At 40.6% G+C, this 24452-nt stretch overlaps 1 long non-coding RNA gene across 2 annotated transcripts; it reads right to left on the bottom strand.

The window, feature by feature from the left end:
• Positions 1-332: 332 nt before the first annotated feature.
• LOC144319018 (uncharacterized) lies at positions 333-4260 on the bottom strand. 2 transcript variants are annotated; one of them, XR_013384941.1, is made up of 4 exons: positions 3868-4260; positions 2855-3030; positions 865-935; positions 333-748 (listed from the first exon to the last, which is right to left on the bottom strand). It is a non-coding gene; the product is annotated as an uncharacterized LOC144319018 (long non-coding RNA). The 2 variants fall into 2 exon arrangements; XR_013384940.1 differs by lacking the exon at positions 2855-3030 and having other exon boundaries at positions 3868-4257.
• Between the last annotated feature and the right edge of the window lie 20192 nt (positions 4261-24452).

The following is a 24452-nucleotide window of genomic DNA, read 5'->3' as shown; positions in this document are numbered from 1 at the left end:
GCCACCGCCACCTCTGGCTTCTGTCTGGTTCAGGACAGCGACAGAACACAGAAGCCATGGTGGCTTCACATTTGGCCTCTGCTTTTCCTTAAAATCACAATAAATAAATAAATAAATAAATAAATAAATAAATAAATATAAATTTTAAAAAGATCACAGTTTTTAAAAAGATTTTATTTATTTATTTGATAGAGAGAAGGGGAGAAGCAGGCTCTCTGCTGAGCAGGGAGCCCGACACTGGGGCTCCATCCCAGGACCCCAGGATCATGACCTAAGCCGAAGGTAGATGCTTCACCAACTGAGCCACCCAGGTGTCCCCCAAAAAGATCACATATTTTTTAAAGAATTTATTTTTTTGACAGAAAGATAGAGAGCACAAACAGGGGGAGCAGCAAGGGAGAGGGAGAAGCAGACTCCCTGCTGAGCAGGGAACCCGATATGGGACTCAATCCCAGGGCTCTTTATCATGACCCAAGCTGAAGGCAGACTCTTTCAGTGACTCTCTTCAGAGTCTCAGCTGCATGAGACTGAGCCACCCAGGTGCCCTCAAAATGATCACATTTTAGAAAAAAAAATAAATTGATCATAAAGGACCCTAATCAAGCTACAAAAAGAAAAAGATAAATTTATATGAATGAGTCATGAAATCCAAAGCCATTGGGAGGTGGGGAGAAATGCAGTTTCTTCAGGAGGCTCCAAGATCAAGAGATGAGAAGTCAGTATTTCTCCACAGGAGTCTGTGATGCTCCTAGGAAGTGCAGAGTCAAGTTTATAGTTTGTCTCTCCAAAGTAGTCAAGGACATAATGCTACGCATTTTTAAGTCATTTCTGGCTCCATTTTACTGCCATTCTGTGTTAACTTACCTGGCATCTACTTTGAATTTGAGCTTTCTCTTTTGATATTATACATTCTTTTGAGTCGCATGACATCTTCTCTGAAAAATAAGTCACATATCAAAGTAAAACATGCACTTGAGCATAAACTGGCATGCATGCCTCTATGCAATCACATGATCTATATACATAACGCTTATATTTCCCTCAGCCCCATGCCTGTACATCACCACCACCACCACCACCAACACCACCAGGTAATTGGGAGCAATTCAGAAGCAACATCATCCAAAGAAGATATGTCAAGTATGTCTGGGTCATGGAGTCAGTGGGGTTATTTTTGCTGTTCTTGTGGGAACTTTAAATTTCTAGACTGTCAGAAGTGAAAGATACAATTTGCACAGATTGCTGAAAAAATAAGTTATATCCCATATGACCTTTGGCGATATAACTTTATCATTCCTCCTCACAGGCTGGAGTCTGCTTGGCTGGCCCGGACGCTTGGTTTGACCAACAAAGAGCAATAGAGGCAATATTGTGTAAGTTTCAGAGTCTGGATCTCAAGAGATCTTGGAGCTTCTCTGAGACCATGATGTGTGAGGAAGCTTATCCAGCCTCTGGAAGCCATGGAGGGAAACCACCAAGCCACCAGCAGCAGCTATCTTCAGTTCCAGGGGCAAGCTGAGGCCAGAACCTGCACCAGAAGGCAAGTCTCCAGGCCTCTCTTCTGACATCCTTAAAGAGCATGCTCTAAACATCGGGGTGCAGGTGTCCTGGCGTTTCACTGCATCAGTATCTTTGGGGTAAATCCCCAGCAGTGCAATTGCTGGGTCGTAGGGCAGATCTATTTTTAACTCTTTGAGGAACCTCCACACAGTTTTCCAGAGTGGCTGCACCAGTTCACATTCCCACCAACAGGGCAAGAGGGTTCCCCTTTCTCCACATCCTCTCCAACATTTGTGGTTTCCTGTCTTGTTCATTTTCCCCATTCTCACTGGTGTGAGGTGGTATCTCATTGTGGTTTTGATTTGTATTTCCCTGATGGCAAGTGATGAAGATGTGGTCTATGTACACAATGGGATATTACTCAGCCATTAGAAACGACAAATACCCACCATTTGCTTCGACATGGATGGAACTGGAGGGTATTATGCTGAGTGAAATAAGTCAGTTGGAGAAGGACAAACATTATATGGTCTCATTCATTTGGGGAATATAAAAAATAGTGAAAGGGAATAAAGGGGAAGGAGAGAAAATGAGTGGGAAATATCAGTGAGGGTGACACAATATGAAAGACTCCTAACTCTGGGAAACGAACAAGGGTTAGTGGAAGGGGAGGTGGGCGGGGGTTGGGGTGACTGGGTGATGGGCACTGAGCGGGGCACTTGACCAGATGAGCACTGGGTGATATGCAATATGTTGGCAAATTGAACTCCAATTAAAAAAAAAAAAAGGAGCATGCTCAACACTGCCCGTCTCCTCTGTGAGAACACAACCCTGTGACAGGCTAGGAAGGCACAACACTGGGAGCCAAAAGGCAGAGCTGCAGCCCCAAATGAGTCAGAGGCTTGCTGTGTGTCTACACCTGAGTACAATAACCTCTCTGGACCTTGGCCCCCTCATCTGTGGGACGAGCTGGTTGGAGAAGTGAACCCCCAGGCCCTATGAAGTCCAGAGAGTCCTTGATCATGACTCTCAAGCATGCCTTCTCAGCTCTTTTGTCACAGCAGGAGCTCGGGGATTTTACTGTGACAGGCTGGAAACCAGCGAGGGGGAGGCAGGGGGGTGCATTTCATTCTGTCAGCTCCCCTTCTTCTAAAGGGTAACATTGTCACTCACAGCTTATCTTGCTGTGAACTTTCCTTAATGGTTTCGTTGGATTCAGGCTCAGATTAATCATCCTGGGCAACAAGCAACACGACAAACTCATCACTAATTAATTGGCAGCAACGCAAGATACCACGTTCCCCGGTGCAGAAGGCCTGTTTCTATATTAGCCCCTGTCCTCGTGGGTGCTCACCGTGCTCTGCCATTGTCATTCTCTGGGTGCTTATCTTGGCTGCAAGCATAGTGGCTGCGCACCCTGGAGACAAATAATCGAGAGAAGATGCGATCCAGGAAAGTGTGTTTCTGTTTTCATCTTCATCCCCGAAACAAATGCTACATTTAAGGGAGAGGTTCTGCTTTGGCTGGCTTCTGGAAATAAAAATGTTTGCCCTTGCAGCACTGACATAAAAATGCAATAGTACTGCTACGCATGCAATGCTGTAGGAGCAAAGATTAGGTCACACCATAAACAGGCTCGGAAGTTGGATGTTCAACAGAGTTTTTTATCTGAGAGATTTATTCACATTCAGCTATGCACATACCTTTCCACCTATGTTCAGTGTTAAATCCTTACACAAGGTAGTAAATTTGTGTTGAAGGAATGAACGAATCTCTCTTGCAAAACAACTACATGTTGTTTTTTGGGTTTTTGTTGTTGTTTTGTTTTGTTTTTGTTTTAGACTTTTGCCCATTATTCCTCACATCAGAGTGTACTTGCTTCCAGGTCCACACCAGCAATTTCAGTCTTAGTGAGGATTCTTCAGAAATTATAAAGGCATAGGCACAACTCAAATGAGCTCAGGCCAAAGAGGGAATTTTTGAATTGTGTGTCTGGAAGGAAAGTTGGGTAGAGGGTTACAGTGATCACACAAAAAGATTCAGGAGTTTGGAGCTTGAGGATTCATCCTGGAACTCAGTGCTGCCAGAAATCAATCAATCAGTCAATCAATCAATCAATCAATCAATCAACAAACAATTCCTCTCTCTCCACCCTGTGGGGGCACAGCAGGAAGATGGCCGTCTATCCTCTGCCAGCAAACAGGAGGGCTCTTGTCAGAATCCAATCATGCTGGCACCCTGATGTTGAGCTTCCAGCCTCCAGAACTATGAGAAAAGATATTTCTGTTGTTCAAGCACCCCCCAGTCTAGGATATTTCATGTGGCAACCTGAGCTAATACACCAAACTAGTCTAGCCTTCCCCTTACCTCTTTGATATTTTATCCCTTGTGCTCTTTTCATGGTTCATTTTTACCTGGTCCTGTGTTTTCGATTATCATTACCGCTCAGTCTCCCTGGATACAATCTTCAGCTCAGATCTCCCATCTGAACTGCATATTAACATATCTTGCTACCTACTATGTGGTCCCACTGGTGCCTCGCAGTCAGATATCCAGAACTGAACACATTTTTTCCTCCCAAAGCTCCTCCTCCAATATTGTGCCCATCCACATGCCCATCCGCGTTCTTCACTCATTCAAGGGATGAGTGTGAATGGACCTGAATTAATCTGTTAGCAAGAGAGTATCCACAATGATGTATCCTTCCTTCTCTGTCACCGTCAGGTGCAAACACTCACCAGATCCTACCTATTATGACACAAAGCAGTTCTAGAACTGCCCTGTTCATCTTCACTCTCACTGACAGCACCTTTGTGAAAGTGACTGCCATTGCTCAGCTGGATTTCCATATACTCCCCGAGATGGTCTTGTGATCACAGTTCTGCTGTCTGTAATCTCTTCTACACTCTGCAGCCAAACCTGACCATACTGTGTCCCTCTGCCCAGAACTCAGACTGGGTCAGAGATGCTACATGTTGTGACTTGCACTTACTGTCCCAGCATTATTTCTTGCTCTTTCCCCCTCACATGTGGATGTGCTTGTAATTCTTCTGGAACATATTCTCACTAATGCCTCTGGATGCTTAAACATCTATTGTATCTAAATATCATTCCTAAGGGTGCCTGAGTGGCTCCACTGATTAAGCGTCTGGCTCTTGGTTTTGGCTCAGGTTGTAATCTCAAGGTGGTGGGATTGACCCCATGTCAAGCTCCATGCTGAGCATGGAGTCTGCTTGGTATTCTCTCTCTCCCTCTCCCCGTCCCCCTTGTGTTCTCTATCTCTCTTTCTCAAAAATAAATAGATCTATAAAATAAAATATCATATCTATTGCTCATATCTAATAGATCTATAAAATAAAATATCATATCTATTGCTCCTGATTAAATCCTACCAGTCCTGATTTCAGCCTAGTTGTTCTTCCTTTGGGAGGCCTTCTTATCCCCCCAATTTAGTAAGGTTCTCATGGGATCTCAGAGAGCACGTAATTAATTTTTTGTTGGACTACTTTACAGTATTGTAAATGATGTGTTTCCTTTTTCCCTCTTATGTTAGAATGCGAGTTCCTTAATTGCAGGAGTAGTGTTTGGTGGCTGCTGTGGATACTTAATTGATATTTGTTTAATGAGTGAATCAATAAAGTAATGAGTGAAAAAATATAAAAAGATATAAACCCATACCCACACTGCAGTTGCACAGTGACTATAATTCATCAGCTCAGCTCTCACTAAAAGCAAAAACAAAACAAACAAACTCCACAGCTTCACCTTTTTTAATGCAATTATGTTTATAAGGCCTCTAAGAAGTATCATCTTTATGGCTTTATACACAAGGTCAAGATGTTTAAGTGCCCTTTATGCTAATTCCATTACCTTCTTCTTAAAAATCTATTCTATCCATCAATGTCTGCTGTTCTGGGGTACTTTGGATGAAAATCTATTTTATCAGCAAATGTCCCCTAGTGATAAATAAACATGCATTAAAGCTTTCAGATGGCCTTTGCAAATGACATATTCCTTCTTGTTACGCTTTTCTCTAATATTGGTTTAATTGTTTTCTAATCGCTGTGAAATGAACAAACACTGGCTGTTCTATTTTACCCAGACAAGTAGCTCACTCAGATCTGTTTGCCTGCTTTATCTGGGTTCTTGACTTTGATTTTACATGGGTGTGAATAAATTTAGTGACCAAGAAAATGCTTGGGTACTAAAAAATAGAATATAAGTGGTGACTTTGGGTTTAATATGCATGACTAAAACAACAGAAGAAAAGCATCCACATGTTCTTTAAATTCATAGCAGGACTGGAAGGATGAGAAGAGTACTACCAACACATGACAAAAGAGGAAGCCCTGGAAAAGGAAAGAAAATGGGTAGAAGGGATGAAGAACATTGGCCATGGGGTTGTCATCAGGGTAAAGAATTAAAAGATAGACCAGTTCAGCCAGGCCCTGGATATTGGAGTGGCTTTATTGACACTTTATTGACACTCTAGGATAATGCTTTGTGTACAAATCTTTTATCCAGAAATTCTGATAAAGACTCCCAGAGTAATCTATGGCCATTGAAGTGGGGCTGTGCCTCAGACAACTTATAGTTCCAAGGAAAGATGGCAAGATCACTTACTGAAAATGAAAAATCCTCTGCTTGCATACCCTAAAGGAAAGCCCAGTCTCCTATCTCCTCCTCCATCATTAAGGCCTTCATGATCGAAATCTGCATTCATCGCCAACAGAACATGAAATTTCATTGAACTAAAGAATTATTCCTCAGCTGCCAACATCACTCAATTTACGTTACATCAATAATTATGAAAAACAACGAATAACTACCATACATTTGGAGAAACCAAACAGTGTGAAAGAGATTTTCAAAATACAATAAACAGCAAATTAATGTCTGAGGGAGCAGCTAACACAATAAACTGAAGGAAATTTATCCATTTATCCCATCAATAAGAAAGAACAGGCTGCGAAGAAAAAGAAACAATGAGAGCTCTCCAAAACAAAATTTTAAAACCAAATTGTCCAAGTAAAAACTAAAATTTAGAATGTAGATGATCTGCACAGAAGAGTGGATACCAGTGAAGACTAAAATCTGGACTAGGGATTTTTAAAAATTCCCCCAAATCTGAAGGATTTTGTCAGAACTGGTAAAAAAAAAAAAAGAAGGTCAAACATGAAATAGGAGGTGGATATTAAGATATATCCAGGTATTCAAATCTGTTTAGTAAATGTTCCAGACATAATGAAAGAGAGGAAATTATCAACTAGCTAATAAAAGAAAATTTTCCTGAGCTGTAGAAAAGACTGAACAGGTAATTACCTAACATATTTTGTTTATTCAACAAATTTTTATTGACCACCCGTGTGTTAGTAAACACAAATATCAGATCTAAGTATATCCTGATGAAGTTATCTGAATTCCAGTTATTAAAACAAAATGCCAAATTCTTCTGGCTATGATAGAATAACTGGTACTGGGCCAGTCTCCTCCCTGTAAACAACTATAAAACTAGACAAAATATGTAAGTTAACAGAAAACAGCACAAGACTGTAATACCTGAAAGAAGAGACCTCCTAGCTGAGCCCTATGATCACACAGCTCTCTGTCTATGAAAAATTTTCCCAGCCTGATACAGAGAACTAGAGTCTGAGAAGAAAGCAATAGTTTCTTCTTCTGCTAAGTTGAATAGGCATCAGTCAGAGTTCTGGACATCTGAAATGAAGCCACTGGGAATCTGTTTAATGATTGAATTGATGACATAATGAAGTAATTAGTGTTTGATAAGGCATCAAAGAAATGGAAGCTGTGTGGAGAGGGAACCCTAGAAGTCCATGCAGGGGGCTCCCTGCAAGTCTACGGAGGAAAGCTAGGTTGTCCGTTCTCAAAGTGAGACCTCACAAGGTTTACCAGACAAAAGCTACAATGGATTGAAATTGGAATTAGATATTATAGGTCAGCTGGGGGAAGAAAAGTAACAGAAATGTTGGTGTGTTCTGGCCCTAGATTAGAGGGATCTTCTTAACACATTCTTAACACACCTGAAATCCCGCCAACACATAAGAATGTCATCAAATTAGGATAAAGAGACACCCTAGAGTAAAACTTACTAGTGGCTTGTCTTAATGAAGCCTAAAAACAAGCCCCAGTAAGACCTGCAGGGGAGACAGAGTATAGAGGTTGAAGTCAACTGAGTTAGAGATGTTTGAGAAACACTCTTTCATAGATTTGCACTAGCAAAATGCAAAACCAAACCTTCACAAGTTCCTGGTGATCAGCTAGTGGTTGAAGAATCAATACTCTTCAGAAAAGCAGAACCCAAAGTTCTGCTCCATAATATTATCTATTGTGTCAAGTATTCAATTGAAAAAAAAAAACACTAGCTATGCAAAGAATGAGAAAAAGTGAGCCATAGTTAAGAAAAATAAAGTTGTCACTATAGACCAATCCCAAACTGGTCTAAATGTGGGGCTAAGCAGACAAAGACTTTTTTTAAGATTTTATTAATTTATTCATGAGAGATACAGAGAGAGAGAGAGAGAGAGAGAAGCAGAGACACAGGCAGAGGGAGAAGCAGGCTCCATGCTGGGATCCCTATGTGGGACTCGATCCCGGGACTCCAGGATCATGCCCTGGGCCAAAGACAGACATTAAACCGCTGAGCCACCCAGGGATCCCCAAAGATTTTTAAGCAGCTATTACAAATATGTGCAAATAACTGAAGGAGAGACTTAAAGAAAGGAAAACATGGTCTTAATGAATAAATAGGTAGAAAATCTCAACAATTAAATGGAACTACAAAAAGGAGCCAAATGAAAAGACTAGAAATTAAAAGTATAACAATTAAAATACAATACCAGGGATCCCTGGGTGGCTCAGTGGTTTGGCGCCTGCCTTCGACCCAGGCATGATCCTGGAGTTCCAGGATCGAGTCCCGCATTGGGCTCCCTGTGTGGAGCCTGCTTCCCCCCACCCTCTCTGTTTCTCATGAATAAATAAATAAAATCTTTTTTAAAAATTAAAATATAATACCTGAAATTTAAAAATTTCATAGGCAAAAAAAGTCAGTGAATTTGAAGGCAGATAATTGAAATTTATCAGCTTTAAAGAACACAGGGGAAAAAAGATCTAAGAAAAGTTAACAGAGCCTCAAGATCCTATGAGACAATATCAAATGATCTGACAGGCGTATAGTTACGGTCTCGAAAAGAGAAGAGGGTGAGGTTGGAACAGGAAGAGTATAGAACTAATGTTGCACCTTAAAGGGAAAAAAAGAACAAAGTAAGTAAAAGTGAAGAAAATAATAAAGAGAAATAAATGAAGTGAATAAAAGAAAAAAAGAGAAAATTAACATACTCAAAAGTTACTTCTTTAAAACATCAATAAATTTGATAAAGTCCTAAGTAAATTGATCAAGAAAAATAGGAAATAATGCAAATCTAAAAATCATGAATGAAAAGAGGTTATGAACTCCACAGATCCTAGAAGTAGTAGAAAGATAATAAGAGAATATTGCTAAGGAAATAGAATTTGTCAAAAACTTTCCCACAAAGAATAATTGAATTCAAGGTGAATTGGTGAATTCTGTAAAACATTTATGGAAGAAATCACACCAAACTTACACAAGCTCTTTTAAAAAATAGAAAAGGAGGATACACCTCTCAAAATGTTCTGTGCAGCCAGAGAAATGCTGATCTTTAAACTGGACAAGGTCATTCCAAAAATGAATGAAATTACAGATCAAAATAACTCCTCAACATAGACACCGATATCCTTGAAAGATTGCTAAATCAAATTCATATATATGACAATACGTTATGATCACAAAAATTAATAGGAACATACTGAAGTATTGAAGAGAAAGGGGGAAACATTTATATAAAAAATCAGACTATATTGACTTATCAGAACAACAGAGCAATGTCTGAAGTTCTGATAAAATATGACTTCAGATTTTTATTTCTATCTCAGGCAAAATTGTATATGCAGTGCAATCTCAATTATGTAAAAATATGCATAAAGATTTTCTGAGAAGAAATGTGTATTGAACACCTAGCCAGTCACAGTATTAAGGGTTTTAAAGATATTATCACATTTGATCCCCACAGCAGCCCTGTGATGTAGGGATTACTGCCTTCTTCATATACCCATCTCACCCCGCTGGTAAAGACTGGAACTGAACTCAGATCTATGCCTTCTGAATATGAGAATATTTAACTGCATGCCTTGTCATCAGATTTGAGGAATTTATACTTGATACTGAGTGACAGCTATCCCTGCTGCATCACATAACCATTGCCACGACTCAAAGTGGACCCAATAACCAGCACTCTGGGCTAGACTTTGAGTGCAGCTTCGGAATTTGTGCTAAATAGAGGACAGCTGACCAAATTCTCGGCATTGGGTGGCATTTTTCAGCCTTAGGGAATTAGCGAGACCTTCCTAAAACCTGTTTGATTCCGCTGAGTTTCCCCCAAAGGGATGGCTGTCATTGTTAAGTGGCTTCTCCAGCTTCAAGGCAACATGAATGACTTTTTCAAACGTTCTGATCCCACAAAGAGTCAGCATGTCATGGAATTCAGGCCATTTGACATAATCAAGGTCTCTCCTCCCTCCTCCTTTCAGGGTCAGCCAGCAGTGATTTAGCTCCCTTCTGTCTGCCCACATTATCTCTACCATGGGGAATTAACAATCACTTCCCTGCACAGCTGCTAGAAGCTGGAATAATTAATTAAATTTTAAAATTAAACCATTTACAAGCCTTTGCATTTGAAACTAGAGGAGTGGGTAACCTCTTCAAGGCATTTCAACTGATTAGCAAGGGAAAGAAAACTTCTTTGTCAAGAGGATATTAGCAGTGTAAAGTATATTTTACAAGCATATATATAAGTAATTAAACCATAAAAGCTGACATCAAAGCAGAACAATCTTGTTGTGTATAACAATTGGAAATTTATCCACAGCATCAAATGGATTCACGTGGGGAAAGTGAGAGCCCGGATACTCAATTAAAAGCATCGATTAATACAAGTGGCAATCTGAAATGATGACCCATCTTCCCTTTCATCAGATGCCTCAACATCTCTGGACAGTCCAATAACTGATGGGCAAAAACACATTTTTATGTTTTGATTTTATGAGGCTTCAAATGAGAAGTAAGCAAGCTAATGGCATGTGTTATAGAATGTCTTGCCAAATAAGTTACTTTCGCCCAGGTGAGAAAGCTAAAATAACTTTCTCAAGTCACTAATTGACTTTCTCAAGGTCACACAATGAGTGAGTGATTCCTATAAACAGCCTCATTGGTAGAGTCTACATTCACTTTCAACATTGGTATTCTCAGTTCCAACCCACTCCAAACTGATGTTCTGATTGATGACCCTAGGACTGCCAGGTTCGCAAGTGTTTCTGATGTCAGAGACAAAGATACCCATGAACTTTGACAATTCATGACAGTCCCGCAGTTCCTTAATCTTCTGGGGCTTGGGGGGAGAGAATAAGAATTCATTGAGCCTCTACCATATGCCTGGACCTGTAGCCTCTTTGTATAAATAATCTTGTTGAATTCTCCTGTCTGCCTATGCACCAAGCATTCCCATTTTTTTAGACCAATAAAAACCCTATGAGTTAAACAACTTGCCCATAGTTGCATAGCTGGTCCATGGCACACCTGGGATTTCAAAATGCCTCCATCAGGCTACACCACTGAGATATCTCACCAGTGGGCTGAGGTCCCTTTGTTGGCACTGGCTTGAGAAGGTGCACAGTTGGAAACTGGGTCCTTTACAATACTTCTGTAGGCTCTCTTTGCAGCTGATGATGGCTGAGTTGGTGTGATGAGGTGAAAAGTACCAATTCTGATAGCAATCAACTGGGGATATGGCCAAATTGCCATTTTTGCTCTGATTCTATGGCTTTCCCAGTTCATAAAATGAGACAGAAAGCAATGGGTTCAGTTTTCCCCTGAGTTTAAAAATCCCAGATAAAAACAGAGTGAGCGAGGGGAGAGGAGAGAATATCAGTGAGCCAATGGGGAAAGTCTTCAGTACCAACAAAGAGCAGAAGAGACTCTGAGGGCTTCAGAGGAAATGAAAGCCCCATGTGATGCATGCCCAGTTCTGGTGGGAAACAGTAAGACAGGAGATCATAAAGAAGAAGAGAGAAAGACAATAGTCTTTTCCTGATGCAGATGAGGGCTAATATTCATTGTACATGTTCCACCTGCCAGGTACTCTACCTGTAAGTTATTATCTCACTTAATTTTCACATAACTGGTAGCAGCTCCTCTGTAAATGTCATGTGATAATACAGTGATGCTTTTGTTTTTCCAGGTAATCTTAGAGTCCTTATCTACTAGATTGGCAAAACATCTGGGAGCCCTCTCATGCATCTCCTCATCAATTTTACATATAGCAGAAGGAACAAGGTTCTGTGCAGGCCACCCATGGTGGAGGGTAGAGGGAGTAATGTAATTGTTAGCTTCGCACTCAAACAGGAAAATCCATGGCTTATTTATTTTTTTATTTTTTTATTTTTTTATTTGAGAGCCACAGAGAGAGGGGCTGGGGAGAGAGTGGAGGGAGGGGAAGAGGGAGAGAATCTCAAATAGACTCCCTGCTGAGTATGGAGCCAGATGCAGGGATCCATCTCACGACCCATGAGATCATGACCTGAGCCGAAACCAAGAGTCAGATGCTCAACCCACTGAGCCACCCAGGTGCCCCAGGAAAATCTGTGGCTTTTAAATAGTCCACAACCACCATTGCTTCTTGTTGCCTCACTGAATTTTTATAAATGACTCTATGGAGCTATAGTTTACATATCCTGAAATTCATCCTCTACAATTATACACTTTGATGATTTTTAGTAACTTTACCCAAACGGTGCAAATATCCTCATAAATCAATTTGAATGCACTTTCATATGCACACACAAACCCGCACCTTCCTAAGATCTCCCATGCCTGTTTGCAGATAACCATTATTCCTATCCCCAGCTCCAGGAAACCACTAATCTACGTTTCTTTCTATCTTTTCTGAACATGTCATGGAAATAGGATTGTACAATCTGTTGTCTCTGTGTCTGCTTTTCTTTTTCACTTCACATAATGTTTTTGAGGCTCATGCATGATGCAGTAGCTTGCTCCTTTTTATCATTGAAAAGTATCTCATTGCATAGATAGACCACATTTTCCTACTTACTTACCAGTGTCCACACAGACTTTCACACAGATGTTCACAGCAACATTATTCATGATAGCCCCAAACTGAAAACAACCCAAATGCTTTATAAAGTTGGTCTACACCTGTGGTTCTCAAGCCCGGCTACACATGATGATTTTGATTTAATGGGCCTGGGGTAGAGCTCACAACAAATATTTGTTTTCAAAGCTTTCCAGATGATTCTACAGTCCAAGAGAATCACTGTGCTACAGAGTCTAACAGATAATGTTTGTCCTCTCTGTCTACATTGGCGCTACAGTTCCTGGATCCACACTGTGTTTGTTTTTTTTTTTTAAATCTCATTCTTTCTCAATTAAGCTTGGCCAAGGATGCCCAAACGTGAGCCCCATTACAAAGCATTTCATTTGACTGTTGGACTGGGGACATTATCCCTGCTACCCACAGAACCCTATAGTCCCAACTATTTCCCGTCTCAGGGTCTGAGCTCAGTGATCAGTTCACTCCTTCTCTCAAACCCTGGGAAATGGATCCAAATGCCTTATATACATCCCCTTTCCAAGAGAATGAGACCACATGATCTACTTCCCAAATGAGGCTCCAAAACCTCCACCTCCTCTCTCTCCCATTCTCTGTAGGGGATGCTACTTCCAATGACTCAAAACTGATTTCCTCTCTAAGAAAGACTCCTGGTGATTCCAAGGTGCCAACTACCATGCTTCTAGTTAGAGACCACTTTTATGACTCCAGGGTGTTCTGTCTCTACCCATTCCTGTTTACTGTACATATTTCTTGGTTAATGAGACAGAGAAAAAAATCCGTTCAGTGACTTCTGTGTCACAACCTTTGCAACATGCAAGTATATCATCCTTATTTTCAGACGCTGATTCCAGCTGGGTTAATTGGCCAAGGTCATACAGCTGATAATTGCAGATCAACACTTCAACTCAAGTCTTCTTGACTCCAAAGCCTGTGTCACTTTCTAACTTTCTACTAAAATTTGCTGGCTTCTTTCCACCTTCTTTGCAGAGCAAGGATTTCCACATTCCCTTTAAAATGCAATTTAATTGTAAATACCTTCTTGCAAAGCTCATTCTATCTCCCTCATTTTCTCCTTTCCTTCTTCACTCTCCTAAGAGAAAGTCATTAGGAAGGTACATTCTGTTTCTAAGTCTGCTTTGCTTCGTACAAAAGGTCTGCTTCCATAAACCTGGTGGAGTTGCCCTGGAGAATTGCAATGGTGTCCTCATCCCCTCCCTGTTGAGTCGGTGCATTCCTATAGCATGAGCAACACATCAGCCTGATGCTATACAATCCTACTCCTTGGCTCAGCCTGCAGACCCCCACCATCAGGGGAAATGTAAATGGAAGGCAAACTATTTTTCATCAAATAAACAGTTGGAATTTGTTGGAGTCTGGTGAGTGAGGCAGGGCATCGCTCCATGTAAGCCCTTATCAGAGCCCAGCAAACACTTCCTCCCAATGTGGCTGGCTTTAAATTTTGTGTGGCAGGTTAGAGTGATGATAATTGGGTCAGCCTCTCAGGGTCCGGTTCCAATGCCCTTGCATCCAACTATAACTAACTTGTGACAAATGTCAGCCTTGCTATGGGAGAGGGGAGAGCTTTCTAGAGGTCAAGTCTCATCAGGTCTTTGGTGATTGCAGGGGCATGGATTTTGGTTACCTGGACCTGGGACCGAATACTAGATTCCCTCTTTATAAGGTACGTGGCTTTGGCCACGTTACTTCACCTTTCTGGGTCATAGATTTTCACCTACCTCTACGATTTATTTCAGCAATTGCCTTCTTTATTCATTCTTTTCATCCATTCTCCCTCAAATGCATTATCCCTCAGGACTTCTGCAGCACTGTTTCCTGTGCTGAAAACATGCATGTAAAACATTGCAGCTGAAAGAGGCCATTTTGCCTATCTTCCTTCTTTTATAGATGGTGAACTGAGGTATAGAGAAGGTAAGTGACAGGTACAACTGGCATTATGAGTCCAGTTGGCTTCATAATAGGTTTTTTTTTTTCATAATAGGTTTTTAACACATACCTGCTGAATGAATCACAAAGCTAGTGATGGTGGTTCCTCCAAGAATTCTTACTTATTCTGGCTGCATGTCAATTTGTTGTTGTTGTTGTTGTTTTTAAATTAAAGGATTCCCAGGATTGATTTGAAGACATTTTAGCTCATTAGGAAAGAAACATCACAAGGAATTGTGTCCACCATAGGAATAAGGAAAATATGTCACCATTGAGGATGAAAACAGGACCATTAACAGTACAGAGGGGAGTGTCTTCACTTTCTCATGTACACGGAGAACATTATGTGCCACTAAGCATCTTGCAAAGCATAAGTATTAAAAAGAGAAAACTTTTCATTGAGCATAAGGACTGGCTTATTCATCTCACCATCACAAACACCTCTGTAACCTCTACTCCCCTTTCTCAGTACCTAATGCAAAATCATCTATTCAATCCCAACTGAAATGGGAGTGTTTTTTAGGAGAGGAATGAGGGAGGTGGAGGGGTGGTGAATGGGGTCCTTGAAGCCCTCACCATACATTTATGCAGCAGCTGCACTCAGCGGCACCCCATGGGCTCCTAAACCCTTTAGTAAAATCACTGGACCAGAATCCTTTGAGATACAGAAATAACTATCCCACCCCTCAGAACACCAGTGCCAGGTGCTAAAACAGGAAAGAAAGAGAAACAAGAAAAGTACCCCTAGTCAACGTACCAAATACCAAGCCAAATTCTCACAACCACCTAGCAGGGGCCCATTAGTTCAATTTTACAGATAAGGAAGCATGAGCAGAAATGCAAGCAGCATTCCCTGGAGCTCAGGGAAGATAAGTCAGGAACAGACCCAGGTTGGTCTGACTCACTACTAATGGTTTATAATAATCCAACAAATGGACTCCATCATTTACTTAACCATTCCTCCTCTTGTTATACATTTAGACTGCCTTCTTCTTTTTACTGTGGTAACCAACACTGCAATGAAGTTTTTTAACACAAAAAGCTTTGGCTGCATTTACGATTGCTGCCTTGGAGGTTAGAATTGTTGAATTAAGAAGCATGGATATTTTTAAGGCTCTTGATGCACACTGCCAAGCTGCCTTCCAAAAGGGCTGCACAAACTCACATTGCCTCCAGCAGTGCATGAGAGTATCAATTTTACCACACCCCCATCAGTTGGGGTATTTTTTTTTTTTTTGAAAATGTTACACATTTTCTGGCTGAAAATAGTGTCTCTGTTTTAATTTGCATTTCTTTGATTACTAGTAAGGGTGAACATTTTCCCATATGTTTTTAAAGCCGTTTTGTTTCCTCTTTGTGATTTTTATTTTCTGGCTATTTTAGCTCTCAGGAGCTTAGTGATTTTCATAATGGTTTTATAAGCTCTTTTATGTTGAGAATATTGAGGCTTGGTTTGTCATCTTTGTTCAGAATATTGTCCTGTTTTTGCTTTCTTTTAACATTTTTTAAAGCCAAAGATATACATACCTCGAGATATTATATGTGTTAGATATATACTGGATAGAGATATATTGGAGATATATATATGAGATGTAGGTATATAGATATGGAGATTCAATATCCCTCCACATGGGAATATGTATCTTAAATATAATAGATATACTATAATGATATATACATTTTAAACATATATCGTATATATAATTAAATATATCTTTTATTTTGTGGTTTTGTCCACCCGTAATTACCTCTGTTTCAGTACCTCAGTAAATATTCAATTTTATTGTTTTCTGGTGCATATTTTTATTAAAAATTTAAAGCTGTTACTCGACCTGGAAGGTTTGGGGTTTTTTTTTCTTTTTTCAGTGTTAAATCTTACGTGAGGATCAACCTGAGTCTTTGCCAAACTGCTAGCCAACATTTGTCCCAACAGTGTACACCGAATAATCCCTCGGCTTCCCCACAGCTTGTTATCGTATATGAAGGTCTCATCCCTAAGAGTTACTGTTTTTCGTCCCTTTCCTCTCTGAGCCGTACCAGGGACTGTGCAGATGTCCTATCTTGTTTCTATTCCACCCACTACCACCCACTCAGTTCCTCCTCCACCCGGGTCCCCAGAGCTATCCTTGCGCTTCCAGTCAGTTTTCCATCTTGAAAGTTCTTTTGCATTTGCAATGCCAGCCTACATTCCAGGAGGCTTGGTTCCAGAGCAATTCCAACTGGAAAACTCCAGCAAGAGCTAGCAGTCAGTGCCTGTGGGAAGGTTGCTTGTGTGACTGAACCTGCTAACACTGACCACATCAAAACTCTCCTCCTCTAGCCTCTCAGTGTGAGGAACAGCCTCTATGGGATGATGCACTGCAGGCTCTCAGACCCACAGAACCCTCATTTTAGTCCAAGATTGGGGAAAAGAGCTCACCCCCATAGAAAAGGATGGAAACGTTATCTTCCCAAAGAGGGAAATCAATGAAGAAAGTCTGGGGGAAATTAATGGAGAAATAGCCATATGTGCATAGTTAGAAATATAGCATAACTTTGTGGAAGAAGAGCTAGCCATTAAAAATGCTTGCCTTTGGGAGATGAGGAGACATGGGTAAAGAGGACTTCCACTTTTTCTTATAAAGTGGGTTCATATTTTTAACTGTGCATGTAGTTGCTTTGATATAAAAAGAACATATCTGAAAAAGCATCCACTGAACATGACAATGCAAAATAAAACAACCTATGCACCTACTTCTTATCTGGTGGCTGGTGAGCAGAAATGAATCTTTCTTACCTCTTTAAAGAAATGCTCACCATCCAAGTCTGCAGATGGGTGAATTAGAGTTTAGAAGATTGATTGCAGTGTGAACTGATGGCCAAAACACTCTGGATGTTTGTAATGGTTCTTTTAAAAACAAAATCCCCTAAAACTGCTTGCTTTTCTTTGATTCTATTTTGCTTCTTTCCCTAGAAAGGAGTAGTTTCTGTCTCCCATATGAAACTCTCCACTCTTGGAGAGTAGGGACCAATGTCTCATTGGTTTCCATATCTTAGCATGTATCACATGGTTTGATGCTAAGATTATGTTCTGTGAATACTGAATGAATGGATAAGATAGGATAGGATAGGACAGGATTCCCTTGGGTCTAAGGAAGTCAATATATCCACTCTCTTTCCTCCACATGAGAATACATTAAAACCTTCTATGATACAGATATATCTTACCTTTGCTTAGGATCTGTGATTCTGACAGTGTTTTTAATTTAAGCAGCAATCATAAAGGGCATAGCACAGGTTTGGCCTATTTCCAGATCCCATGTCTAGGTCATTTCTTTTCCCATATTTCTCCTTAATAATAATCTCTCACATTTGTGTCTTATTTTGGAGTTTTCAGAGTGCTTTCACATGCCTGTTCTATGTATTTCTCAAGACTCATGAGGGTAATGTTACCTTTCTCAGTTGGAAGATAGGAAATTGAGGCCTGGAGATATTAAGTGGCTTGTCCAAAGTCCCTTAGCTAATAACTCATGGAACCTGAACTCAAACTTAATTCCTCTGTCTCAAGGTCCAGCCAATTTCGGAATCCAACACAGCAGCCACACTCCCTCTTTCATGGGATAGGAACCATGGGCTGCCATGTTTCTAACTGGAGGAAGAGACCTGGGGACTTTGGGTGGCTATGAAATTTACACCTATCTATCTATACATAGATATCTATACATAGATATCTATACATATCTATATATAGATAGATATAAATTATTATATATGTATTATTGAAGTTCGATTTGCCAACATATAGTATAACACCCAGTGCTCATCCCATCAAGTGCCCCCCTCAGTGCCCATCACCCAGTTACCTCATCCCCCCGCCTGCCTCCCCTTCCACTACCCCTATTAAACACCATGGTTTTCTTGCAAGTTGTTCAGAGCTTCTGAGACTAACCCTGGAAAGGTCAGTACCAACAGTGAGTAATCTTTTCACTCAACTTTTATTCTGACTCCTAAACCAAGGCTCACTATCAACCCAAACCTAAGACAATAAAAATAGGGTCTTCCAAAACACAACACAGGGTTACAAACAAGAGAGACATTCTCTTCAATATTATAGAGCATAAGAGAAATACTAGTATGGAATTAATCTTTGCAGTACAAGGAATTTTCTTCTCTTTCCTCTGGTCCCATTTAGTGTGGAAGCAGACGTTGGTGATGACAAATGACAGCCCATAGGAGGACGTACTTTGATGAGAGAGATAAAGGTACTAAGTCTCAGAACTGTGTAAGTAGTAATATCCATGTGTATAAAATTTTGTGGACTAAATTCCACTTTAAAACATGGAGGAAAGTTATGAATCTTCTCCTTGAAAAATGAACAGGTACATTCATAAGATTCTTTTTTCCCTATTTTATGTACTTTCTTGCTTCATGAGATTCTTAAAAACTTTTTATTATTTTGGCTTATGATAGATTCACAAGAGGTTTTTGAAGTAACACAGACAAGTCCCAAGTACCCTTCATCTAGCTTTGCCCAGTGGCAGCAACCGACAGAACCACAATACCTCATTAAAGCCAGGAAACTAATATTGATTGGCACAATCTTATACAAGATTACATATTCAGTTTCAAGGGGATTAAGGGTCCCTGAAGGCTATCCACAACTACATGACCATGAGCCCACCAAGCTAAAAGCCCTTGCCTTAGTTTACAACAATTTCCCTTACCGGGGGAGACAGCCGAGAGAAATGATTACGAAAGAGAGTAGTGTATTCATATTGAGGTGAGGAGTGCAGAGCAAAGGTCTTGGAAATGGGGGTTTAAGATTTAAGATTGTGCCTGGCTGCACCTAGGCAAAGTGATTTAGAAGGAACAGAGGAGAGAGATATTACTGTCCCCTTCTGTAACTTAAGGCTGAAGGAGGAAGGACTGGCTTTATATCTCTCAGTAGGATAATCTTAGTAAATGGAGTATTCCATGGTCTGGGTGGCCGCAGTGTTTCATGTTGGGTGGTCCATTCCATGGAAGAAACAGCTGGCATCCCTCCGTTCCTCTCTCCCATCATCCCATCCCTCCCTCCCTTCCTTTATTCAACAAAAAAGTTAAGAACCTGTTATCTGAGCTAGCGCAGGGAAGCTCTATTGGTCTTACTATGGCACAAGTTAAAAAGACTAATAAGATAGAGTTTCTACCTTTAAGGATCTTCCAGGCAGGTAGGCAAGGGAGCAGGTCAACTGTGTGATACAATCTAATAAGACCTTTCATATAGATAGAAGAGTGACAGCTAAAGGGACTGGTGTGTTTGGGGAAGGAGGGAGCTGAGAAATGAACCTGAAGTGCATCAGAGGGCGGAGGATGCCAGGATCAAGATTATGGTTTTTATGTTTTCATGAAAACCACTATATTCTGGCTGGGATCACCTTTGTAGGTGTTCAGGCTGCCTCCCATCAATTTACAACTGCTATCAACCCCATTCTTTTTAAGCACTGAGCATATCAGGACCAGTTTTCCTCATTGGATGATTGACAGCCTGTTGTTTTACCAGATGGTTGGAGGCATTCAAGGGTGGTGGGGATGTTGGTTTTCTCTCAGGCTGAACCTCAAAGGTAACTCCTTACTCTTATCTCCAGTTTCTGAGTCTCTGTAGAGGGAGCCCACCTGGGCTGGCTGATTTAATTAATGTCTGTGTTATCTCTCTGCCATGTTTGAGCTGTTGTCATGTTGTTAATGCTTAAGCTGCACAAAGACACACCTGTGGGATCCCCCTGCCAGCAAACTCCCATATACTGTCATTCTCAGCCACAGAATTTATAGTCTAGGCAAGAGATGGTTTGATTCCTCGGGATGTTTATAACCAATCTTGAGAGAGTTGGCCACAGCTGAGTTTGAATCTCACTAATGCCTATTTCACAGATTATTTGTCAAAGTCCTCTTGGGCTCATGAAAGCATGGTCACCTGCACATATCCATTCCAGGTCACAGAAAGTGTTTGTGATAATGTGGTCTCGAGCACATGGTATTTGGTAGACATGTGGTACTGGTAATCCACCAGTTTCTTCCTATATGAATTTCCAAAATGTTGAAAACAGTAAGCTTGGATTATAAAAAGGGGGGGGTATAGTGAATGTCATCCTAGTACAAGGATTTGGATGCTCCAAATTTCATTTCTGGTCCGCTTTGGAATAAATCCTCAAGCCCCATGAGCTTGGAGATTGCCAGAGAGTCCAAGACTCTCTGGAGTTGGGAAGAACCTCAGTTTGGAACAGACTCTGACACTGATCAGATTTGTAGTCCTTGTCATGTCATTTAACGCCAATAGCACCCAGCACAAAATATGAATGCTGTAACCATCATCCTCCTCAAAATCATGACTACCATCATCACCATCACCATCACCATGATGATGATAATCAACATCCATGATCCTGGCTATAACCTATAGTCCAGGTTGGGTTAGATTCCTCTCCTATGAGAAAAGGTGAGTGGGAAATATCAGAAAGGGAGACAGAACATGAAACACTCCTAACTCTGGGAAACAAACTAGGGGTGGTGGAAGGGGAGGTCGGTGGGGGGTGGGGGTGACTGGGTGATGGGCACTGAGGTGGGCACTTGACGAGATGAGCACTGGGTGTTATTCTATATGTTGGCAAATTGAACACCAATAAAAAATAAATTTATTTTTTAAAAAAGATTCCTCTCCTATGGACTCCTAAAGCATGCTAAACTTCCCCATCTTAGAACATATCCTATTTTACCACTAGACTCCTTAAGAGCACGGGCAATAGGGTTTTTTTTTTGTTTGTTTGTTTGTTTTTTTGTTTTTTGTTTTTTTTTTTTTTGCAATAGGGTTTTGTTTGACATTCTATCCTCAGTTCCCAGGAATGTGTTGGGCACCCAGAAACTATCCAATAAATTGTTGAATGAATGAAAAGGGGAAGGGAACCAACTCTTCCCAAGCACCAATTACATGCCATATGCTTTACAAATTTGTTTCTAATCTTCAGCATAACCTTGAAATGTTTCCATTTCCATTCCCATTTCTTGGAGTAATAAAGACCCTGGAAAGTGAAGTGACTTGGCCAAGGACGCACTTAATAAGTAACAGTGACAGTATGCAAAGATAGGTCTGCCAAATAATCTTTATCTACCAGGATGATTACCTAATGAACTAGAAAATTTATTTATTCAGAATCTTTTTCACTCTATTTTAGGTAATCAAAGTTTTACAGTCTCCAAATGGGGCTGTAGAGGAGGGGCAATAAGGTTGGGGAAGTGGATGGCAGATGGCTGAATAGTGTCTGGAGCACTAAATTACATGGCCTTGGGGCTGCTAAGATTTTTTAGTCAAATTTCAGCTACTTGGAATCAGGAAAATGCACCATTTTTTTTTCCATTTGCAAAACTATCCATCCACACAGGGAGTGCTGAGAAGTCTGGTCATGATGTTTTTATTTGCAGAGGGCTGCTTTCAAAATCTCAGAGTTCCTTGCAAAGAAAATGGCAAACACAGGTTTAAGTCACCAATAAAATTAAGTGTTTAAACTGGGTTTTCTCTTAAAAAGCACAAAATGGGCAGATTTCGGATTTCATCAACTTCTGAGCACAGAAGGGAGTCTGAAACATTAAGGGAATAGAGAAAATTCCACTTCTGAAGGTCAATTTAAGGGCTTTTATGTAAATGCTGGATCCCAGGTGGACACTTATAAAGAGATGACAGCATTTGCAAAGATTCTTCCTCAGAACCACAATATTTAAATTGGTGGAATAGTACTTGAAGGAAATGATATCTGCCAGCATCCCTCTGCTTTACAAAAAGGACTGATCAAAATATGATGATATTGTACAGATAAAGCATCACATAGATCGAAAGACTTGAATGCTGGGGATGGTGGTGGTAGTGGTGGTGGTGGTGGTATTATATGATCCACGAGCATGTTTCACATGTAAGATGTCCTACTCAACACCCTTTAAATGTTATCTATTCAGTAGTCTATGGGTTTGTTATTATTAGTACAATCTTAGGGGTGAGGAAAGAAAGTCCCAGAAGCAACTTGCCACATAATTAAGAAGTAAGCCAGATGCAACTTAGACCAGCTTAATTACATTCAATTAACCTACATAGTGTCTCCAAGAATCGACCAAGTCACTTTGCAGGGCTATAGCAAAGTGCCTCATGTCAGTAGCAACAAAGAAAGAAAACATTTCCCGGGGAGGGTTTCCATACCAATGGCCAAACTCTTCAGCCAAGAGGAAATGTGATGTCCTAAGGGAAATAGAAAAGGTACAAAATTCTAATCCTGTCTCTGCTCCTACAAAACTTCCTAAATGGACAGAGATTCTCTGGCAGATCATTTGTAACCTGGTTTCATTTCCTGGGATGGAGTTTTTAATACTGTGTTCAAGGGAGCCAGAAGTTGGCACATATGAGCGTTGGGAATCCACGAATTCCCTGCAACTATATCAAACATATGTCTATGTGTGTCTTTCTTGTAAAGGTCACATCACATGCTCAAAGGAGTCTAAAACACCCCCTGCCACCGCCACCACCACAATCAAAGGAAGGTTTTCTGTCCTCAGGTCTTACAAGTTACAAATTGTCCCTTGTGCTCAATAAGTCTTGGCCTATCAATGCTCAGAAAAGCAACAAGGTGTAGTAAAAATAGCACTCTTTCACTAATTTGTTCACTTATTCATTCATGTATTTATCAGTTGCCTTACTTTACACGCTATTCTAGGCAATGGGAATTCAGAGACAAATTAATTCTGCAAGGTCCCAATCTAATAGGGAGAAAGACACCTAAGCAGGTAATTGTAAAACCATATACAGTGTGGTACTGGCACAAAAACAGACACATAGATCAATGGAACAGAATAGAGAACCCAGAAGTGGACCCTCAACTTTATGGTCAACTAATATTCGATAAAGGAGGAAAGACTATCCATTGGAAGAAAGACAGTCTCTTCAATAAATGGTGCTGGGAAAATTGGACATCCACATGCAGAAGAATGAAACTAGACCACTCTCTTTCACCATACACAAAGATAAACTCAAAATGGATGAAAGATCTAAATGTGAGACAAGATTCCATCAAAGTCCTAGAGGAGAACACAGGCAACACCCTTTTTGAACTTGGCCACAGCAACTTCTTGCAAGATACATCCATGAAGGCAAGAGAAACAAAAGCAAAAATGAACTATTGGGACTTCATAAAGATAAGAAGCTTTTGCACAGCAAGACACAGTCAACAAAACTAAAAGACAACCTACAGAATGGGAGAAGGTATTTGCAAATGACCTATCAGATAAAGGGCTAGTATCCAAGATCTAGAAAGAACTTATTAAACTCAACAGCAAAGAAACAAACAATCCAATCATGAAATGGGCAAAAGACATGAACAGAAATCTCACAGAGGAAGACATAGACATGGCCAACATGCACATGAGAAAATGCTCCGCATCACTGGCCATCAGGGAAATACAAATCCAAACCACAATGAGATCCCACCTCACACCAGTGAGAATGGGGAAAATTAACAGGGCAGGAAACCACAAATGTTGGAGAGGATGTGGAGAAAGAGGAACCCTCTTGCCCTGTTGGTGGGAATGTGAACTGGTGCAGCCACTTTGAAAAACTGTGTGGAGGTTCCTCAAAGAGTTAAAAATAGATCTGCCCTACGACCCAGCAATTGCACTGCTGGGGATTTACCCCAAAGATACTGATGCAGTGAAACGCCGGGACACCTGCACCCCGATGTTTCTAGCAGCAATGTCCACAATAGCCAAACTGTGGAAGGAGTCTCGGTGTTCACT

Source organism: Canis aureus, chromosome 8, assembly GCF_053574225.1.
Source record: "Canis aureus isolate CA01 chromosome 8, VMU_Caureus_v.1.0, whole genome shotgun sequence".
NCBI classification, from domain to species: Eukaryota; Metazoa; Chordata; class Mammalia; order Carnivora; family Canidae; genus Canis; species Canis aureus.
Note: the sequence above shows the minus strand (reverse complement) of the source record. Positions and strands in the feature narration are given on the sequence as shown.